The sequence below is a fragment of the Manis javanica genome, chromosome 1 (assembly GCF_040802235.1).
Source record: "Manis javanica isolate MJ-LG chromosome 1, MJ_LKY, whole genome shotgun sequence".
Classification (NCBI taxonomy): domain Eukaryota; kingdom Metazoa; phylum Chordata; class Mammalia; order Pholidota; family Manidae; genus Manis; species Manis javanica.
In genome coordinates this window covers 106479514-106499539 of record NC_133156.1, presented here as the reverse complement: position 1 = coordinate 106499539, position 20026 = coordinate 106479514, and the positions used below count along the sequence as shown (strand labels likewise).

Genomic DNA, 20026 nt, shown 5'->3' with positions numbered 1-20026 from the left:
TTGGTACTTGATGATATCAAATGTAAGCCCACAAACCTGACTGGCCTCACCCTAGAAGACCTTTTTTCTAAGATATGATGGTGAACTGGAATGACTATTAATGACTGTCTGGGATTACAGTAAAGTACTGGTATCTTCCGACATATGTATCATCCTGCTGTAAGAGGATTGTGGCCAAAGACCAGGGGGTGGACTGTGAGATAATAGAAAATGTATTGGTCTCTGCACCCCATTCCTGGCACAGAAAATTACAAGGGTTCAGGAGCTCTAAGTGAGAAGAGCACTAAGAGCATTTTTTGTTCTTTTGAGGTGACTCTGAGCAGGTCCTGGATGGGGCCGGGTAACAGAAATGCCAAGCCGTCACGGGGAGCTTGGGACTTCTGGCCCCACCCTTCATCCTCCAGCGTCAGGAGGGGGGCCAGCAATGGAATTAACTGATCATGCCTACATAATAAAGCCTCTCCAAACCCAACAGTATTGGAGAGCTTCCAGGCTGGCGAACGAGTGGAGGGAGGGTGGTGTGCCCAGAGAGGGCAAGAAAGGTCTGTGTTCTGCCCACATGCCTTGCCTGACTCATCTCTTCTATTGGGATATTCAGCTATAACCTTCAGCATATCCTTTTATAAGAAACCAGTAAAAATTTACAATAGCCAAGATATGGAAGCAACCTAAATGTCCATCAGTAGATGATTGGATAAAGAAGATGTGGTACATATACACAATGGAATATTATGCAGCCCTAAGAAAAAAACAAATCCTACCATTCGCAACAACATGGATGGAGCTAGAGGGTATTATGCTCAGTGAAACAAGCCAGGCGGAGAAAGACAAGTACCAAATGATCTCACTCATATGTGGAGTATAAGAACAAAAGAAAACTGAAGGAACAAAACAGCAGCAGAAGCACAGAACCCAAGAATGGACTAACAGTTACCAAAGGGAAAGGGACTGGGGAGGATGGGTGGGAAGGGAGGGATAAGGGTGGGAAGAAAAGAAAGGGGGCATTACGATTAGCATGTATAGTGTTGGAGGGGCACAGGGAGGGCTGTGCAACACAGAGAAGACAAGTAGTGATTTCACAGCATCCTACTATGTTGAAGGACAGTGACTGTGAACTTGGTGACAAGTAGTGATTTTACAGCATCTTACTATGTTTATGGACATTGACTTTGAATGGGGATGTGGGGGGCACTTGGTGAAGGGGGGAGCCTAGTAAACATAATGTCCTTCATGTAATTGTAGATTAATGATACCAAAAAAAAAAAAAAAAAAGAAACCAGTAAAAATGTGTCCAAGTTCTTTCGACCACTCTAACACATTAACTGGACCAAGGACAGGGGTCACTGGAGTCTCTGATCTATAGCTGGTTGGGCAAAAGCTCAGGTGACAACTTGGGCTTGTGACTGGTGTCTGAAGTCAGGGATGGTAGGGAGTCTTGTGGGACTGAGCCCTTAGCCTGTGGGATCTGACACTCTCCAGGTAGATAGTGTTAGAATTGAGTTGAGTTATAGGACACCTACTGGTGTCATACAGAATTGCTTGGTATGGGAAAACCTCCGCACATTTGATGGTCAAGGGTCAGAAGTGTTTTGTGTGAATAATAAAGGAGACTCACAGGGAAGCAACTCATAGCAGGGAAGAACTGGATGCTTCCCCTGTACAGGAAGGGGGAAAACTTTTTTTTCCATTACGTATCCAAAATAATGAAAATAGGATTTTGAAAAGACACTCCCATGTATATTGATTGAAGCATTATTCACAATAGCCAAGATAGGGAAACAACCTAGATGTCCATAAATGGATAAATGGATTTAAAGAGGATGTGATATACATATACACATGCGTGCACATGCACATGAACCAGAATATTACTCAACCATGAGAAAGGAGGAAAATTTGCTGTTGACAACAACATGGATGGACCTTGAGCACATTATACTAAGTAAGGTAAGTAAGAGAAAGGTCAAGTACTGTAAAAAGTCAGACTCATAAAAAATAGCAAAATAGTAGTTACCAAGGAATGGCGAGGTGAGGAAGTTGAATGATGTTATTCAAGGTGCAAATGTACAATGAGCAGTAAGCAAGCCATAGAGCCATAACCCAGTATAACAAATACAGACAATATCATACTATAGTTGTATATGATGATCATTGCAGTGCTATTTATCACATTACAATATATAAGTGTTTTAAAGTAACATGTTGTACATCTTAAACTTACAGGATGCTATATGTCCAACATATTCAATTAAAAGGATGACTATACAAAGAGCTCATGCACCTCAACAAACAAAAAGTTCAGATCCTCTAACCAATTAAAAAATGAGCAGAGGATCTGAACAGACACTCCTCCAAAGATGAAATTCAGATGGCCAAACAGATACATAAAAAGATGCTCCATATCGCTAATCATCAGAGAAATGCAAATTAAAACCACAATGAGATATCATCTCACACCAGTAGGATGGCTACCATCCAAAAGACAAACAACAACAAATGCTGGCAAGGATGTGGAGAAAGGGGAAGCCTCCTACACTGCTGATGGGAATGTAAACTAGTTCAACCTTTGTGGAAAGCAGTATGGAGGTTCCTCAAAAAACTCAAAATAGAAATACCATTTGACCCAGGAATTTTACTCCTAAGAATTTACCCTAAGAATGCAGCATCCCAGTTTGAACAAGACATATGCACCCCTACATTTATTGCAGCACTATTTACAATGGCCAAGAAATGGAAGCAACCTAAGTGTCCATCAGTAGATGAATGGATAAAGAATATGTGATACATATATACAATGGAATATTATTTAGCCATAAAAAGAAAACAAATCCTACCATTTGCAATAATGTGGATGGAGCTAGAGGGTATTATGCTCAGCAAAATAAGCCAGGTGGAAAAAGACAAGTATCGAATGATTGTACTCATCTGTGGAGTAGAAGAACAAAGCAAAAATTGAAGGAACAAAACAGCAGCAGACTTACAGAAGCCAAGAATGGACTAACAGTTACCAAAGGGAAAGGGACTGGGGAGGATGGGTGGGAAGGGAGGGGTAAGGGGGAATAAGGGGCATTACTATTAGCACACATAATGTGGGGGGCTCACAGGGAAGGCAGTGTAGCACAGAGAAGACAAGTAGTGACTCTATAGCATCTTACTACGCTGATGGACAGTGACTATAATGGGGTATGTGGTGGGGACTTGATAATGGGGGAATCTAGTAACCACAATGTTGTTCATGTAAGTGTATATTAATAATACCAAAAATAAATAAATAGGGATGATAACCAAGACTGTAGGAGTGGAGAAAACAGAATGCAGGAGAATATTTCAGAGGAAAGAAAAGTGGATGGGGAACCAGGGTACACTACACCTGTAGGCAACTGAGGAAGGCAAACTCACAAAGGAGACTTGGAAAAGGAGTGGCAGAGGAGATGGACGGAGCACAGGGTGAGGGCAGGGTACAAGCAGCCAGGAGAGGAGAGAGCTTCGAGATAGGAGTAATCCACACTTTCAAATGATATAAAACTTTTTAAAAAATCAAGACTGCCAGTCACCTTGATAGAAACAATTTAGCATAGTTACAGAAGAGAAAGATTACTGGGTGGAGCAGCAAATGGTAGTGGTAAAGACAAGACACTATTCTTCCAGGTATTTTGAAAGGAAAACACAAGAGAGGGTTATTGAATGAGGATGGTCTATGGAGAATTTTGTTTTCCAAATGAGAGGCATACATTATCATTATATATTAATGAGAAATCCAGTAGAGTTTGAAGATTAAGCAAAAACTTCTATCTTCTCCATCCAAATCTTTTTGTCCTATTTCTATGCCTGTTCCTGTCTCCTCTATTCCCTCCCAGTGTACTTACTTATTTTGTGCACACTAACTTGCTAATGGATTTTGTATTTTCCCAATGTTTTTACTAATCTGTAGGGCACAGGGCTTCCAACTACTTATGATGAAATCAACATCAGCTATCTTTTTTGACACCCTTATTGAAACAGGTATTTAAAAATATTTTCTTATAATTTTCAAACTAACCAAGAAAAGCACTACTTCATCTTAACAGTGATGAATAGTTAATAGGAGCCAGAAAGCCGTCTTTAAGTGGGTGATAAGACCAACTGAGCTAAGGTTTTAAATTACTATTTCCACCAAATCACAGAATGATTATCAGGAGAAGGGAGGACAGTCATGTTTCTGAAAAAGAGGCAACTGCTCCTTTATATTTTTTTTCCTCATTGGGATGCACCAGGTGTGATGCATTCCCTGTGGTCAACATCACTTCAGGGAAAGTGTAAATTAGCATCTCCCTTGGCATCTTTTTGCCCTTGCCTTTATTAATAGAACAGAAAAGTCAAAAGACAGGGGTCAACTAATGGAGAGCAAGCCAAAATTAAAAGGACATTTAAAAATAAAACTTTGGAGGGAGGAATTGGTAATGGAAATCCTACAAACTGACACATAACCATAGGCTTAGCAAAGAAAAGGATGGACACTCACAAAAGACCATCTGCTGACACCTAAGATAAAGGGGAAATCAGGCTTTGCAGTGGTAAGTGAGAGCGGAAGGAGAATTTCTTACGAAGATTTGAAAGTATGAGCAAGAAGTCAGAAGCTGGTTTTAAGGGAGGAGAGTCTTAGAAAATAGATTGGATTCTCAGGTGCCATGAATTCCAATCCTAGGGTTGCAAATAGGATTGACAAAACATGCCCAAGAAGTTTGTTACCAAAAACTGAATGGACTTGAAGATATTCAGAAAGTCTCTCTTCTTCCCTTTCTGTAGCTTAAAATACAGTTATAGGCATATCTCATTTTTTGTGTGTGTGCTTTGCAGATATTGCAACTTTTAGAAATTGAAAGTTTGTGGCAACTCGGCTTTGAACAAGTCTATCAGTGTCATTTTTCCAACAGCATTTGCTCACTTTATGTTTTTGTGTCACATTTTGGTAATTCTTTCAATTACAGTGTTACAGTGATCTGTGATCAGTGATTACAACTCAAAGTTCATATTATGATTAGCATTTCTTAGCAACAAAGTTTTAACTAAGGCATGTATTTTTTTAAGACATACTGCTATTACATACTTAAGATCACAGTATAATGTAAGCAGCACTTTTATATGCACTGAGAAACTAAAATATTTATTTGTCTTAATTTATTGCAGTATTTGCTTTATGTCAATGGTCTAGAACTGAACTGCAATATTTTTTAGGTATGCCTGTATTCTTAGGGTATACATTTGCTGGTGATTTCCTTAACAGTCTCCTAAAAATTAAGTCTCCATAAGAGACATTTCAGGATTCCTCTTGCATACCTGTCTGCCCTTAAATGATCAAGATCTAAAGATTTTTCCTTGTACTATCAGTAGAAAAGACCAAAGGCAGTATGAAATTGAAAAGTGTAATAACTTTTTGGAACTTTTAATAATTGCCATTTTATCCTCAGGTCATCCCTGTGAATGCAATGATCTTAGTCTGAAAGAAACCACCTTTGGATTTTAAATGTAAGCCATTTAATATTAAGACCACCCTGAAGTCACTCTATGATCAGATCATTAAAACTGAGTACAGTTCTACAGTATCGTCAATCTTTCCCTCTGGAGCATCAATGTATATTCTTTCATACATCCACTCATTCAACAAATGTTATCTGAGAGCCTTTGTGCATCATAAATTGAGTTCTTCATTAGCCTCTGAGGTTCTTTTCTACCGGAACAGCAGGTGGTCGGTGAGCTTGATCCTGAGGTGATAAGAGTGACAGAGCCTAAACCAATTCTGGAGGAAAGATCCCCAAGAGAAGGGCTTTTCAACTTGATTCTCTATCTCCACCTTGATTAATTAGACTCTGATGTGGGGCTGTCTTGCCAATGGGTTTCAGCCCCAGGCAAGTTCACTATGGATTCAATGTGACCAAAGAAAATTGACAGCAGAATGCTCTTTGGGGGTGAAAGGGTTATACCCAACTTTACTTCCAGGTGGCAGGTCAGTCACTAGAATTCCATTCACTCAGAGCAAGTCTGTATGCAGCAAGCCAGTCTCTGCCTCTGGGCCCCTCTGTCCGCACAGCTGTCCCACACAGCCATCCTCTGGGCCTCTGCTCTCCTGCAGTCGTGCCACTGTGTCGCTCCCAGAGCACTGGGCGGAGCTCTTTATAGAGTCAACAGCCATGTATTGCCCACAGGTGTGCAGTGAGCTAGTTAACCATGGCCAGGTGAGAATCCTGGCCACCGGAACTCTCATTTTATCCACAGGGCCCTTTTTTAAAGGCTTTTCATTTGTTTTTCATGAGGTCCAATTTTGCAAAGCACAAAAACTACAGTAGATAGCACAATTTGGTACAGCCTTACTAAATATGGAGTAATTTACAGCTTTCATTGCCATCAAATGTTATTCAACTATTCAAGTCAGTACAGTTGCCTTCCCACCTGTTTCCTATTCTTCACCTAACTAGGAATTGTCAAGTCCAAGAGTAGCAACTGCCTTATTTGCATTAGGCTCAACATCTGAGTGTGTAAAGTGAGTCCTGGGCAGAGCTACGTAAGTTCTCACAACAACATCATGAGAAACATCACACTAAACAAACCCACAAGCAGTGACTGGGTCCTGAAGAATTATTTTCTTTATCTCCTTTTCAGGCTATTTCTGATTTCTAGGGGTAGCCTGTGAAGATGAATTTTCCCATTCCTCTAATAACAATGCAGGGACATGGCAATGATATTACCACTGGTAGTACTGGCAGAGAAAGCTGCCCATTCCCAGGTAAACCCAGGTGCTGCGAACATGCTCTCTATGCTTACATGAGAAACTTACTCATTCTCTTTCCAGACTCACTGTGGTAAGCAGCCCCTTCATGACCTCATCTCCTGGCATTCCTATTTGTATTCATTTTGTAGTGTAGCCATAACAAATTACAACAAACTTGGCAGCTTAAAACACCACCCATGTATTATCTCACAGCTCTGAGGGCAAAAGGCCTGCTGGTCTCATCAGCCTAAGAACAATGTGTTGGTAGGGACTCATTCCTTACCGGCAGCTCTGGATGAATCTGCTTCTAAGTTCTTTCAGGTTGTTCCATGAGGTTGTGGGACTGAAGTCCCCAGCTCCTTCTCATACTTTGGATGAGTTCCTGGAAGCGGCTCCCTAGTCAGTGCACCGGGCTCAATGTCTCAGAGCCTGCCACAGCACCTCAAATTCCTTTCACCCTTGGAAACTCTCTCGCCTCCCCTTCTGCCACATCTCTGCACTCTCCTCTTTGAACGTGCTCTGCTGCTTTTAAAGGCTTGTGTGGTTACATTGGACCCACCTGGATATCCACAGTCTCTGTACCTTAAGGCCCATAAACTTAATCACATCTACAAACTCCCTTTTGCCATGTACTGTAACATATCCACAGGTTCTGGAGAGTAAGGAGGGAACGTACTTAGGGGGAGCCATTATTATGCCTACCAGGCCTTTATAATTCCCTCCCCTTACCTGTGGAATGGATTTTGCAAATAGAATGCAACAGAGGTTACCAGACCTCACTTCCCAGATTAAGTTATTAAAAAGAATGCAGCTTCCACCTTGGTGCTCTCTTACTCTTAACACTTGCCGTGCAGAAGTCAGCTGCCATGTTGTGAGGCAGGGGTCCATACAGTGGGGAGATCCACAGACTCAGCGTGGAGGCAGAAGTAGGTCTTCTTAGGCCTGGCAATAGCCAAATGAATGAGTTGGGAACGACATCGGCCCTGAGTAAAGCCTTGAGCTATCGCCACGTCCGGACAACATCTTGATGGCTTCCTTGTTAGAGAACCTGAGCCTGAAAACTCAGCTAAGCCACTCCGGGATTCTTGACCTACAGAAACTGAAATAAGGCCTGCTGTTTTAAGCTGTGAAATTCTGGAATGATTTGTTTGCAGTAATAAATAACTAATGGACCCCATGACTTCCTTACTGACCTTTCCTAAAACCAGGGACACTTCCTTACCATTTGGAAGAGGTCTGCAGTTAGCAGTCCCTAACGTCTATTACTCTGAACAAGGGAAAAAATGTTTAACAACGTAGAAACTAGGTATACTCAGATGTGGAACAAAAAGTATCCGTATTTTAATCATCCTTTTAACTGGGTAAACCAATTGTAATCTGCTTAGAGCAATATATTTCCAAAATAAAGAGGAGAGAAGCCTATGTTATTAGGAACTTGGATGATATAAACCCTTACTTCAAGAGACTGTCTTATATAAATAGGGGGGAGAAAATTCTGAGGACGAAGTATGATTGGGCAACAATGAGGAAAGAGGTGGTGCCCTTGTTTCAGTAATGGTAGCAGTGCACCTGGAGCAGTTTCTCAAAATGTGGTCTATGGACCACTTAGAATCCCCTGCGATGGCTGATTAAGTTGCAGAGTCTTGGGCCTTCTGAATTAGAAACTCCAGGGAGTAAATGTGCATTACTAATATGCTTCTCAGGTGATATTTATTCCTACAAAGATTTGAGAGCCACTGACATGGTGGTTAGGATTGCAGACTTGGAGCAATCTGTGTTTAAATCTCATTTCATTCATGTTACTCTGAAAGTGGAGAATTTTAGCTATTCTATTCCCTCAGAATCCCCAGCACCTAAACAGTGCCTGGCACATAGCTGGTGCTCACAAAATACTTGAGTGAATAATGAATGAATGAATGACCAAAGGTAATTATCTTAATGTCACCAATTTTCTTAACAGAAAAAAATGAAAATAAGGATAGTAACCCCTATCTTACAGGACCACTGTGGAAATTAAGTGAGCTAGTGTGTGTGTGAAGATAGTACAATGCCTGCTCCCCATACAGAGGGCACACTACAGGGAGGCGGCAGTGCGCCTGTGCAGATGGGGCCACCACACTGGGGCTGTGTCGGCAGCCATGCTTCAGAACTCGAGGGGTAGAAAATGTGCTTTCTCTCTGCCTGTTGAAGAGATGCTGCAAGAGCAGGACAGGAGTGAGGACACACTTTCAGTATTTATCAGAGAAATATCTTTATTTAGGAGATCCAAATAATCTTTTCCAGTGAGCCTATGAGGTGTCAAAGTCCTGACATAGGGAAAGAACATATGTGCATGTTCTTATTTATCCTCTGCTTCATCCTTTCCCCTTTCTTTATCTCTCAAATAAGGAATTTTTCTACTACTGGATGGTCACTGACTTCAGGCATAAACGATGTTCCAGTTGTTCTAAGAACAATTTTGTAAACAGTTTACAAATAGTTCGGACTGGAAGATGCTCTGTGAATACAAGATTAACAGTGGTAGTTGGAAAAATACTTTGTACAATTTAGTAACTTTGCCAGAATTAAAATACACTAGAGACAGCAACATTTAATTTGGCTTAAAATTTGATTAATATGGGGTATATTCATTATCTTGACCATGTTGCTGATTTCATGGGTGTGGTGGCTTTTTATGTTTACAGATGGTCTGATACTCCTCCCTGCACAGAGGGGAGCCTAACCCCCCTTCCCTTAAGTGTGGGCTGCACATGGTGACTTGCTTCTAATAAATAGAATCAAGGGGAAGTGATGAAGCCTTCAGAGGCTGGAACATAGAACACTGCAGTTTCCTCCCACTTGCTCTCTTGATCACTCATGCTGGGGGAAGTCAGCTGCCCCTGTGAGGACACTTAGGTAGCCTAAGGCATCCTGTCAACAGCGAGCAACAAACTGAGACTTCCTGCCAACAGCCATGAGCCACCTTGGAAGCAGCTCCTCCGACCTCAATCAAACCTTCAGATGTCTACAGCCCTTCCAACATCCTAGCTGGGAACCCATGAGAGCTCCTGAGCCTGAGCCAGCCAGCTAAGCCACTCCCAAATTCCTGAGCCACAGAAACTGTGAGATAACAAGTATTTGTTGTTTTAAGCCTCTAATTTAGGGTGTAACATAACTGATACAACATTTATCAAGTTATATACCTGAGATATGTGCAGTTTATCTCTTGTCAATTATAACTCAAAACTGAAAAATGCAAAATATAGGTTATAGAATTAAAATACTATGATTTGTTATTCAAGGGATATTTGGTTCTTTTTTAATATGACCAATGTGCAGATTAAAGGCAGGTATAGAACTGAGTTTTGGTAAATCAGACAAAAAAAAAGAATTCCATTAAACAATGATATTACTTTATCAACTGGCATTAGAAAGGAACAGTCAGCTGTGATTGCTGGATTTATACCCCTATTGGTTGTCAAGATCTTATTCAGCCCTATAACCCATGATAGGCTAAAAAGAAAATGTGAATACAATTTCTTTCTAACAGTAGTGGAGATGCTTGAATTAAATATAATCAATTCTTGATATATGAACTATTAGAGGTAAAAAAATAACTCTGCTGCTGTTCTCAAGTGATGCAGAAAATTCTGTTAGATTACAAAGAAGGGGAACATGTAGGAAGGGAATCGTGTATTTATAATGTGATGTGTTTGTACGCAATTCGGATATACATAGACCGGCATTTTGGTTTTCTTTTTCCATCTATCACTATATTGTGAGTATTTTCCCAAGTTATCTCCCATGCCAATATTTGAATGGTTATACTGTAGTTCATTTCAGTAGAAATACAATAATTCATGAAAGCAGTCCTCTGTTATTCTTACTTAGGTTGTTTCTAGCTTTTTGATCCTCAGTAATGCTATGATGAGCATCTTTTTAGCTACAGCTTTGCTTCTCTTTTTTAGGGAAAATTTCTGAAAGTGAAAGTTCAACATGTCTGAACATTTTTCAAGCTCATATTACAAGTTACCAAATTGCTTTCCAAAAACACCAGGCCAATTTCCACATTCACTGACATATAAAAATTCCTGTCTCACCATATTCTTGCAAGCATTGTGGAATGCTTTTAATTGTGCCATGATTTTTTTCATGAGTTTCTGAGGTATTTTAAAGGAGTTTCACCATGCCCACAACTACCCCACACCATTTTATTTCCTTCATTGAAAACATTTTTATTTGATGGTAATCCCCTTTTCAAGCTTGGAAAATCCCTTTAGTCAGCAAGGTTTGGTACCAAATAGAACTTAGTGACTAACTCTCAAATAAACCACTGAATTAATAAATTCATAAATTTTTCTAACTAAGAAATAACTTTCTAAATGGCTTTGAATAAAATAATATACAAGAAATAAAGAGCCAGGGACCAGCTTCTCACTTGAGTCTGAGTATCCCTTCCTATTTAATGAAAATAAAGGCAACTCTCTCATAAACTAGTCACTAAGGAAGAGTCAGTTCCCAGGACCAGCTCTGTAAAATACTAAATAAAAACCCCTCTAAGTCCCCTTCTACCAGGAAAATTACATTAAAAATTTATGGGGAAGTCATATAAATGATAAGAACCAAAAGAAAGTATACCCAACAAACTTGACTTTGGGGCACATACAATATTCTTCAACAAATTATGGTCATCAGACCTACCACACATTGACTGCTTATCTTGTGCTTTCACAAATGATCTTATTCCATTCTCATCAAAGATGTCTCAAATGTAGCCACTACTATCCTCATAGAGAACAGTAGATGAGAAAACAGAAGCTTTGAGATGTTAAATAACTTGCCCAAGGTGACAGAGACAGTACATGGCAGGACTAGGTTTTAAAGCCAGGTCTTTCTTACAGCAAATCTTGTACTCTTACCTGCACATAGTTATCAGAGACCCACTGCATAGGTTTTTTAGACTATATTCTTGGTTGAAGATACTGGATTGGAGGCAGGGTGGCATAATAGGATTGAGCAGAGAGGCCTTAGATTTGGACATCCTTGATTTGAATTTTGCCTCCATATGCTAGTTTCTGATTTCTATGATCTTCATGTTCCTTATAATAGCATCCCCAATTGTGAGACTTAAATGATATAAAGCCTGCAACAATGTTCAACATGATGCTCAATATTGTATTAGGTATTATTGTTTATAAGCTACAAAATAGACAAGGTTAGAAAGGAAACAATTGTACTCAATTGCCTCCACCAGAGGGCAGAGTAATTATCGTGTCTTTTTCTGTAAGTCAGTTTTTGATAAGGGAAACCAGCATGTGACATGAGTACATACCACTCACCAATCCTTAAATCTTGAGAGGGGGCTATAATAGAGTTAAAAAGAGAAAACCCAAAAGATATTAAAAGGAAATGCATGAGGAATAATAAACTGTATTATTTCATATTCTAAGAATTCAATTTATATAATTGAATCTGTATTCAATTATATAAATATTATTGAAGCAAGAAAGTTTGTTAGTGAGGAAAAATATAATTATGAGGATTTTTAAAGTTGGAAAAGTAATCAGAAATATTCTTAAAATTATTCTATTATGTTATGTAGGAGTAAAGAAAAGGAATGAGAGAGAAGAAAACGTACACAATTGACACAGCTCTTTCTGCTAAACAATGAAGGTGGCAAAATGTTTTACAGGAAAACATATGTTAAAATCTAAAATCACAGAAGTAAGAGTATGCTGGTGGATGGAGACAGGTGAAACTATGGTACAGATTGAAAACAAGTCCTTAAATAAATAGTCATTCCTATGTTATCCAAAACTGCCCAGGGAATATGCTTGCTAAAGTAAGTAAATGACTTCGGACTTCTTATCAGTGTCCCCAGAGCAGCCACCACTCACCATTAACTTGCACATTCTCTCCAGAAAGGCAGAGTCAACTGTGCATCAAATTAATCAACCGCCAGCTTATTGCTGCAGATGTCTTTCAAAAATATCAAATCCATCATAGGACAAAAGGAACCTGCATCATTTACTGAAGAGGCTTGTTTTCATGATGGTTGGCATGTAAATCGATCTTATGCAAAGTCTGTTTTGCTCACTTACTTGATCATTCAAACAAAAATTAAGTCCTGGGTAATTTTCCTATTCTATTAGCTAAAAATGACATTCCCTAAGTCAATACCATAGACAAATGCTCACACCCACTAAACCCAAGGCAGGGATGAGGTCAGTAGACTGCTGTGGAGACAGACCTTCCACTGGCTGGTCTTCCCACCCTGTCTCCTCCCAGGACCACTCCCCACCAGGTGCACAAACATTCTGACACCCCCTGATGCCTGCAGACTTTGCAGGGGGAGTCCCTCCAAGTTTTTACTACAGAGCAGAACTCCATTCAATGGAAATTACTCCCCAAGGGCTCAGGTCCCCAGGGGTCTTCTCAGTGGACCCCAAATGCCCACCTGTGAATTCATCCAGTGATCAGAATCACTCAGGACGAGCTATTACAGCTACACACTTCCAGATCCAACCTCAGATCTGCTGAGTAGACTCCCAAACTGGATGTCAAGAATCCATATTTTTAAACTATTTTATTAGATGAAGTTCATGAACCCCAGATTCTAGAACTACCAAACTCGGTGAGAGCAAGACAGGTGGGTATAATAATGATAACACCAAATTCTCCGCAGGGTTTACAGTGTGCAAAGCTATATTCCCACTGAACCATCACAGCTGGCCACAGATAACTATCTCTTAGGAGCTGGCTTGTACTGATTACTTACAGGCATTCTCTTATATCCTTTAGGACACAGGGGCTGTTAGGATCCTTAGTCTAGACTCTAGACAAGGAACAATGGCTTTAAAAATGACATGGTTGTTCAAGATCAGATTTGGAAAGTGAGCCAAGTTCTGACTCCGGGCCCTCTAATTCCTAGTCTTTCCACCACACAGCACTGTCTTGCCAATTTCTGAGGTCGACAGAGCCAGGCCTTACCTTCCAGAGTGAGGAAATTTAGACCCAGCAGGCCTAAGACAACATCAGGATCCAGCTCACCTCTGAATATCTGATGTTTAATTACTTTGACAACAACATTCTTTAGAGGCCGATTTAATGTACTTCTCATTATTTTTAAAGATGTTTCTGAAATGCCTGCATTTGGAATTATTTTTCAAGCACTGGAAATAGGTTTGGAATGACCCATCCATATTTTTCATAAGTTTTTCCTAAAATAATCTTTCACCTGAATGAGATATAAACAGATTGAGGGATTCTCTATAACCATAGAAGACAGACTCAAAGATCAAGTTCCCTTGGCCACAGGAAGTTAATTATAGCAGTCCGTATTTTCCAAAAATGGCCACAGTCGTATTTCCAGTCCCACTTGCTTTTCCAGGACTTTGCCACTCATCCAATAAATGGGGTTTATGTCCCCTCCCCAAATCCTAGGCAGACTTCTGACTACTTGATTCAGTAGCATATGGCACAAGTGATCACCAAAAAATGATACAGCTTCCACCCGGATGGCTTTTAGGGATCCTTGTGTGGACACAGTAAGGAAGCCCAAGTCAGCCCATGTAGAGAGGAACCGATGCTCCCAGCCAAAGCCAGCATGAACCCCAGATGTGTACGTGAGCAGTCCTTGGAATGAGTCCAGCCTTCAAGCTTGCCAGAGAGTTTCCAGCTGTGATCCCAGACATCTGGGCCCACTGTACCGTCTGAATTACTGTTCTAGAATATCCATGAGTGTAACAAGTCGCTGGTTCACACCACCAAGTTTTTATGTAACTTGCTAGACAGTCGTAATAAGTAGAACTCTGACCACAACCAACTCCATATTTAGGTTCAGCTAACATTCAGTAATATTCTAGAGAAAAATTCATTCAAACTGAGGAAAGGTGACTTACCAGTGTCCACCCAAAGTACCCGTAGGCAGAATGAAATGAACAGATCCCCCTATGAAACTGGAATTTGTCCTATATCTTTTTCTTTTTCACCATCAGCTAAAGTTTGTGCTCCAGGACCGTGTGCCATGTTTTTCCCTGGGAGGTTTCCTGGGAGTATTTGATTACCTCAGAACAAGAAGCATGGATTTGAATATTGTCCTTTCCAGAGCTATTTGCATTTTAATACCAGGTTGAGCCTCAGAATGATTCCCTAGCTGCAGGGTATAATATCAGCAATGGGAAAGCATTCTGAAGGGCAGGTGATAGGTGTATATTTCTGCAAAATCATGTGAAAGAGGCTGACACTCCCTTTGCTCCAGGACAAAACACAGGTTCCACCAAGACCTGGTGACTTCTAATATGAAGCAAAATGAATTGGAGCAATTATTGATTTATCTTGATTGGCAAATCTGGATTGTTTAGAAAAACCCAATGACTTGAAAGCTTGATCACCAATGGCTTTCTAAGTTTGGTGATGAGAAACATTCTTGGAATTGCTGTGTATACTGGGGACATGGCATCTGTTCACATGGAGGATATAAAAGAACTGGTATATTAAGAGTATTAGTAATAGTGAAATGTAGCCTAATGGAGTTTTACTAAATAATACTTTTTGGGTTCTCTAGATATAACCATGTCTCCAACTTGCTGTGTGACTTTAGGGAGGTCATATTACCTCTCTGGTTCTTACCTACTCATTAAAAACAGGGAGCATGTAGACACTGTGTGAATCATTTCACACTACATGCTAATATCACATCATTATGTCGTACACATGAAACTATGTTGTATGTCAATTATACCTCAGTAAAAAAAATAAGGAGTTTGAATTGTATGTCTCTCTACGTCCACCACCCTAAGATTCTGGACCCAGACTTTGCCTTCACCAAAGCCACAAGAGGACTGGCATAGGTCCAGAGAGGACATTAGAGAACTCTCCTTTGACTTTATGCCAAGAATAAACTATCTTCCTCTGTATCATTTAGGGTGTGTTTGACTGAAAATAACAAAGTCTAACTCAAAGTAGCTTTAAATATTGATTTTGTAAAATTCCAACATAAAAATCTCAGAAGTGGGATGGGCTCAAGGGCAGGTTAATATAATGGCTTAACAATGTCATCAAGACCCAGAATCTTCTGAACTTTGATGTTTACTCTATCCTATAAACCTGTAGCCAGAGAGATTTAGTAGAATGAAACTCACATCCAGACCAAATAGCAAAAGGAAGAAAAGAGGACATCTCCTTCTGGTACTTTCTCTCGAGGGAGAGAGACCTTTCCCAGAAGGACGGCCCTGGTCCTGAACCGGCCCCAGCGGCCCCCTCCGCAGACTTCACTTCCGCCTCATCAGCCAGGCCTGGGCCCAAGGGCTCCACCCTGAACCAGTGACCAGCAGGAGAAGGCCGGGCCCCCGCTGGCTTGGTCTGAGCCTCTAGGGTGAAATGGATGTTGAGAGGCAGTTGTCATGTCCACGACATTCGCCCTCCACTCTGCCCCAGTCTCTCCTATCATGAACTGGTTGTCCTACCTTCCTTCTCCTTCCAAACAGCAGCGAGTGGTGAGGCAAGCTGTTCCAAGGTGTTCGACCCGGTGGCGCTCAATGCTGGATGCCCAGGAGAACCACCTGGGGAGTGAATTTAGGTATATTGAGCCTAGACGTCACCCCAGAACAACAATAACGGAATCCCTGAGGGTTGAAGCAAATGATGATGGTTTGTTCAGGATTACAGCGAGTTAGGGATGGAACCAAGTCTCATTCCTTCTACTACTGGCTTCCACACTCTTATTCCATGCAATTCTACATGTGTAAAAATGATTTTTGTTAATAATTGATATTTTACAAATTTCTTCTATGAGACCAAAAGCAAAGGCCACAGTTTATATAAATCCTTCCCCCACAACTTCCCCTCTTTTTAGATTTCTTCAGAATCACTGAAAGTCCTACCTGATTCTAATTTACATTTGATAGCCCCCAATGTAGTTTTGCAGTCAATGCAACATACTTTAGCAAAAAGCTCATATTTTAGAAGAATATGACATATTATGACAGATTCACCACTTTTCAGTTGAACATTTTAAAAAGATGTTCAATCCTTTGTATGTTTTTAAATGGATCTCAGTAGCACTCAACTTAAAATGAATGCAGGATGAAGGAAGGAGTCTCATAGCCCCTTCCCCACAGATTTTAAAAAATCAAAAGTTAATGTTCTGCCCACAACATCCTGTAGTTTTTAATTGTTTATTTCAAATCCTATTTGTTATGTCACCTCAGAAAATGTAGTTTGCATAAAGTAATACTATTGAAAAGAAAGGGAATATTATTCATTTTTAGTGAGAGTGCTGGGGAAAATTAGGAAAAAAAATATAAAAAACAAGGAAGTAAATTGGGGCAGAAAGGGTGCTCTCTCATCCTGGGAGCCGAGAGCCCCGCCCGTGAGCGGACGGAGTGTAAAGGAAAGGGCGAGATGTCTCTCTCAGGCCTGCCCAAACCGAGGTGGGTGGAAGTAACACACTTAAGTAAAAAGCCTACTGAATCTTTAATGGACCAAGATTATAAAGCCATTTCTGTCTTTGTAATTTTATTGCTTCCTGCCTTTCGCTTCTCTCTTCCTTTCCCCCACAAAGAAAACACTCTCGCTCACTAGCACATTTTTAACTCTGACGCTCCAAAGCAGCAGGTGCCGTTTTACAGCCGTGTGATTGACCTTTCCTTAGCCCTCAAGTGCAACTTTTCTTATCAGCCAACTCCTTGATCCGGCTCCTGTTGATTTTTAAAATCTTTCTCTGTGGTAACAATATCTTGTAGTCGCCCAAGCTTGAAGCCATTAAATCCCCAACACCCCTTCTTCCTCACGCCCCGTGCCTGCTTCTCCTCACTCCCACTGCCATCAGTCCAGGGCCGGCAGGGAACCTGGACAGTCGGCACACAACTGCTGCATTTGCACCCAGGGCCCTGTCTCCAGATTTATGACCACTATGGCCCCTTAACCTTTCTGTAGCTCAGTTTCCTCATCTGCACAAGAGCGTTGGTAATAATGATATTTACCTCAATGGTTGGTAAGGAAGATTAAGTTAAATAACACACAGAGCACTAGAAAAGTAAACAATAGGTGTGTTGGCCACCTTTCAAATGTCGGGCCTTATCTTTACACACCTGTACCTCTGTACCATCCTCCCAGCTGAATCGACTCAGTTCTCCAATGCAACTTCCATGCATCCCAGGGATGAACTCTGTTACTCCCTCACCACTGCTCAAAAGATGTCAATGGCCCTCAGGTGATGAAGACATTTGATTCTTGCTCCATCAGCATCATCCACAACAGGTCCAGAATCTGAATTTCTAGCCATATTTCCCTCAAGCAGCATTTGCCAGACCCTGTGCTCCAGGCCCATCTGGCCACCGCCCATTCCCCATAGACTGCAGCCCCTGCCTCTTCTTTTGCTCAACCACCACAAATCCTTTATTTCAAACAAATAAAAAAGAAACTAACAGAGAGTGATACAGCACACTTACCCTCCACCCAGTGCTACTCATGCTGAACCTTTGGCACACCTGCCCTGCATCTACCTAAAGAGAGAAGACATTGCAGACATAGCTGAAGCGGCTGTGCTCTCCTCCTGATCCCGGGACCCTCACAGCCTCCAGAGGTAACAATGTCCTGGATCTGGTGTTTGTGATTTCCTTCACTTTTAAAATACTTCCATTGATCAAGAACAAGGGAGGTCTGAGATAGCACCACGGCCAAGAGGAACCCGAGGAGACATGACAACTCACGCGGTGGGACGTCCTAGCTGGGTCCTGAAGCAGGACAAGGGCACCAGGGAACAACAAAGGAATCTCAATCAACTACAGACTTTAGTTAATAATAATGCAATGAGATTCATTCTTTATTTGTAGCAAACATGCCATACTATGTAAAATATTAATACTAGGGGAAATGAGGCATAGGCATATGGGAACTATCTGTAATATTCCCATCATTTTTCTCTAAATGTAAATTCATTCTACCCTAAAAGGATTATCCTTAAAATATTATTACCACCCAAGTATATAATCATTGACAAAAGATAGCATTGTTCCAAATGTTCTACAGATTTTCCAATTTGTACAAATGATACCGTATTATACATTTGATTATACAACTAGCTTTTATCAGTGGTTAGTCTTCAATGCCCCACCCCCACTCCACTCTCTGTCCTTCCCCATGACTGTGCCCACAGAGATGACCTCCATGGATTGCCTCTCCAGGCTTCCTTTCCCTCTGCTGCCACTTGGACTTGTCCACTGGAAAGCAACGATGGGCAGAAGAGCAAATATGACATGGCAGGCAGAATAAAGGCCCCCAAGATGTCCATGTCCTGTTCCCCAAAACCTATGAATATGTTACTTCATGTGGCAAATGGGATTCCACAGGTGGGATAGGTAAGAACCTCGAGATGGGAAGATTATCTTGGATTATCTGGGTGAGTCCAAATTAATCACAAAAGTCCTTATAAGGGGAAGGCACAGAATCAAAGTTAGAGACATTGGAAGATGCAATAAACTGTGGAAGAAAGGACCCCAAGCCATGGAATGCAGGCAGCTCCTAAAAGCTGGGAAAGGCAAGAGAAAATATTCTCTAAAACTTCTAGAAGGAATGCAGCCCTACTAATGGATGCCTGGATTTTAGGCTAGTAAAATCCAATCTGGACTTCTGACCTCCAGAATTGTTAACATAACTAATTTTAAGTTTAAGACATTAAATTTCTGGTAATTTATTACAGTAGCTATAGGAAACTAATACATCTAAGATATTTATTCCCTCTGCTATGTCCCTGTCTGGCTACACTCCTGGTGTGGCTTCATTTATGGTGATAACCCCCTTCTAGTGGGCTCTCTCCTACGGCTTCAGCTCTCACCGGGCTCCATTAACCCCAGTCCCTCCCTTCATCACTTCAAGTCTAGCAGTGGTAAAGATTTCCCTCTGTTCCTAGTTCCTCGGTGTCTTTCCAACCCTATGGTTCCATTCATGCATCCACACCTATGGATACTGTCTCTTCATTGAATTATCTTCAAACTCCATTAGAGCACCATGTTTTCTGATGGGACCCTGACAAATATACTTTTATTCTCTCATTATTAATGTCTTGTGATATATCCACACTAACACTTGTAGCTCTACTCCATTTAATAAGTATACAACATTCTATTGTATGAAACACTGTATTTTATCCATTTTACTGTAGATGGACAATTACACAATTTTATTTTTACTCATGAAATTTCCTTATGTACATACCCTTGTGTATAAAAGTCATCCTTTCTCTGCTTCATAAGCTTTTAGATTGACAAAATGTAATATTGAACTTCACTGGACCTGACC

General features: G+C 40.8%; 1 long non-coding RNA gene across 1 annotated transcript in view; it reads right to left on the bottom strand.

The window, feature by feature from the left end:
- LOC140849207 (uncharacterized) overlaps window positions 1-20026 on the bottom strand; it is a 67433-nt gene that overhangs the window by 40574 nt on the left and 6833 nt on the right. Inside the window, exon 2 of the long non-coding RNA XR_012130920.1 lies at window positions 16192-16287. This is a non-coding gene — a long non-coding RNA (uncharacterized lncRNA). The remainder of the gene's footprint in view (window positions 1-16191; window positions 16288-20026) is intronic.